This window comes from Mizuhopecten yessoensis, unplaced genomic scaffold (assembly GCF_002113885.1).
Source record: "Mizuhopecten yessoensis strain PY_sf001 unplaced genomic scaffold, ASM211388v2 scaffold1405, whole genome shotgun sequence".
NCBI lineage: Eukaryota > Metazoa > Mollusca > Bivalvia > Pectinida > Pectinidae > Mizuhopecten > Mizuhopecten yessoensis.
This window is the reverse complement of record NW_018404030.1, coordinates 1,026,580-1,030,373: the sequence shown is the minus strand read 5'-3', so window position 1 is coordinate 1,030,373 and position 3,794 is coordinate 1,026,580. Positions and strand designations below refer to the sequence as shown.

Sequence of the window (3,794 nt, the reverse complement as noted above, 5' to 3'; positions counted from 1 at the left end):
TATACAAAACAATACAGAGACAACATACAATATGATACACACACACTTACACACACGATTGTAAACACCTCAGACTTGATGGTTTGTACTCAGATTTATCGTTTTTTCTGACGTTCATGAAGAACCTTGCCATGTAATCCGCCAACTGAAAGGAGTCAATAGACTCTGGAGATCTCCACTCATTTTGAGATATCAGATAATCCGTGAAAGTTTTGATTTCAGATTGCGTTTTTCCCGCAGTATTCTTGTTCCTCATGAAAGATGAGGAAATGTATCCTTGTTCCTCCTTGTTCCACGAAAGCTTCGGTATCATTAACTAGCATTATTAAATCGCCCCCCTGCATCCAGTACACGTTTCGTCTCCTTTTCCAGGATTAATTCATCTAGTTCAACAATCATTGATACCTAGCTATAGAACTCGCCATCGTTGTTTTTGTTTCCGCAGACGACAGGTGTATCACTAATAAGCAAATCCAAATACGGAAGCGGCGCCATCCGGATATTTGGGTGGGGCTTTGTTAATCAATCTTTAAATTATTTTCCATGAAACGGCATTTATTCCATATGCCAACAATTCGTTTGTTTACATTAAAAGAAGACAACAATAAGCGGACACGGCAAAATCCGGAAATTTAGGAGAGGGTGTGATATCACTTTTCTTGGGGGTGTGATATCACTTTCAAGAGGGGGGGGGGGGGATATCACTCCAAGGGGGGTGATATCACCCGGGCTGATATCAACTTGTGGAAATTTTAGACTTATCACACATACAAAAAGGGTGGTATTATTACTAAACATATGATAAGATGTGATATGAACCTGAAAACGTGATATTGACCTCATCGAACATATTTTCAGGTTCATATGACATCTTATCATATGTTTAGTAATAATAACACCCTTTTGTATGTGTGATAAGTCTAAAATATCCACAAGTTGATATCAGCACGGGTGATATAACACCCCCTTGGAGTGATATCACACCCCCTCTATTGACTCGGTTCAGTTGGCGAATTACATGGTCAGGTTCTTCATGAACGTCAGAAAAAACGATAAATCTGAGTATGAACCATCAAGCCTGAGGTGTTTACAATCCAGCATTAACCGTTACCTACAGGAGAAACACTACGATGTCAATATTTTGACCGATATCAAATTCAAACATTCTCGTGATGTGCTAGGTGCCAAAATTAATAATTTGAAGACTCAAGGCAAAGGAAACCGCCCAACTGCTGCTGATTCACTAAATAAGGAAAAAGTGTCAATTCTGTATGAAAGAGGGGCGCTTGGTTTAGGTAGGTACAGTATTCAAATGAATAAATAAATAGTTCTATAAGCTTGGTAGCTGTTGGTTCTGGTAAGTATTACTGTAATCATTGAGTGAGGAATGCCCAATGGATATTGAAAATTGTATTTCGTTTTNTTATACAATATATCGACTTGAAATAAAATCTTTTGAGAGGGTTTGTTGAACAAAATAACATAAGCCTAACTTAAATGTCTTATTTTTACAGAGAATCCAACCTCACTTAACAACACCATATGGTGGAACAACACAACCCATTTCGGTCTTGGAAGTCGCCAGGAACATATCGTTATGAAATGGGGGGATGTCTGCCTAAAAACGTCGTCAGATGGCCAAGAATACCTCGAGTACAGTAAACGGTCGACGAAAACCAGGACAGGACAGGGAATAGGGCATCCATTCAACCCAAAGATGTTTTTAGTAACTGGTTAGTTGCAATATTATTATTATTTACATATGAAGCCGGAGTTGTTCACTAATCCGGAACACCTGGCCTCAACTTTGTTTTCTTGTGAAGGTTCATAATGTGCTCTAAGTTGGTATCTTGTAATTTTGTTTCATTATTTTGTCATGTTGTCTGTACTCGATTTGTTTAACATATTATAAATGGTTATTGATTGTGTGGTATTATTGTTTATGTCGTTGATATTTTTATAATTTCAGATGATCCTAGATGTCCAGTAGAAGCCTACAAGGCATACAGAAGTCAGAGACCAGAAGCAATGAAAGCACCTGAGTCACCTTTCTACTTGGCGGTCAACACGAACTGGTCTAAAAATGAAAATGCGCTTTGGTTTGTGAAACAGAACATGGGTTAAAACAAACTAGGTTCCATCATGAAAGTGATGTGTGAGCAATGCGGTATTACAGGTAGGAAGGTCAATCATTCCGCTCGAAAAACAACGGTTACCACGCTTGTTCATAATGGTGTCCCTCCAACTGAGGTCATGCAAATAACTGGTCACAGGAACATTAACTCTATAAATCATTATAGTTCAGCATCTTTAGAGCAACAGAAAAGAATGTCAAACATCCTGTCAGACTTATCGGTGGGGCCTAATGGTGATAACCGTCCATATCAGTTACAAAATGTGAGTCTCGGGGACACTGACGATGACAATTTAATTAAAGCATCCCAACAAATAGAGGAAAGAGAAAACAGGAAGTGTATTGAAGTCGCTTTACTCGTACCCACTGTATCGGATAATATCCCTTCAATAATTGACCTACCATTTACCATGACAAATTCAAAAAGTTCCTTCTTGTCATCCTCACACAGTCTTTTTACAAGGGCAAATATCCAGGGAGGGTCATTCACCATAAACATTGCAAGCTATGAAACGCCATTACAAAAACGTCGGGTGGCGATAATCAATTCAGACAGTGATTGAATTGAAGTGCAACGACATCCATTTTGATATATTGTTAAAACTGTTAATAACCATGTTATTCTGTAGGAATTTAGGAATGTCTAATTGTTGCCTTTTTATGATAGTTGTTACTGTTTCGTTTATATGCATCATTGTTTTTGTTATCATTTTTATGAATATCAGTAAATTAAATAAAACATTAAGAAATGTTTAGTTTTGTTCATTTAAAAGGGAAAAAAACATATGATAAAAAGTTTATGATATGACCATTTTGATATCACACCCCATATCAGCCCTTGAGTCCTGATATCAGCCTTCGGCCCTCTGGCTGAAATCAGGACTCTCAGGCTGATATGGGGTGTGATATCAAAATGGTCATATGATAATCTCTCAATATTCACCAGCACGAAAGTCCATAATTGTTTAATAACGGTCGTCATGTACGCGTATTAACACACTGCTTAACGAATGACGCGGTCGAAGGAACCAAGCAATGCTTGTCCTCGGACTGTTACTTTGAATTCGCTGAAGCGTGAACGGCGCCATTTTTGAATCAAGTATTAATCCACCGAGCTTTTTTTCATTGCGTATACGCTAAATCATACGCAGTCAGAGTTTATTAAGTTAGGAAGGGAGAGAAGGAAATATACGTATATATCCGTAGAAATTAAAACACATATCTATAAAATTTACCCAATCCATGCAGTCCATTTCAATTAAAAATCGTCGGTTTAAGATATGCTCCCCGCAATTAATCGAGATTTACGGGCACACGGTGGAAGAGTCGTAAGAAACTGTAACTCATCAAGCATGCGCAAAAAATGCACCAAGGCACATCTGCCCGCATGTCCACTTCCTATGACCCTAGATGCATATCGAACTACAATGATACAGTACAATGTAATATAACGTTGTCATATTGATAACACTGACAATGACTAGAAAAACAAAGTGTCACGTGTATATTTGAAAAAACACGATTTTAAATTATTTAAGTGCGAAACAAGCTGTTTTCATAATAGAGTGTTCATCAACAGCAGGTAATCATACAACGTTAATCTGACCCTGTATTCGGGGCACAGGATCACTGTATATACATGTAGGTAGCATGTGTATAG

General features: G+C 37.9%; 1 pseudogene; it reads left to right on the top strand.

The window, feature by feature from the left end:
* The first annotated feature begins 1,018 nt into the window (after window positions 1-1,018).
* LOC110461471 lies at window positions 1,019-2,855 on the top strand (annotated as a pseudogene).
* The last annotated feature ends 939 nt before the right edge of the window (window positions 2,856-3,794 follow it).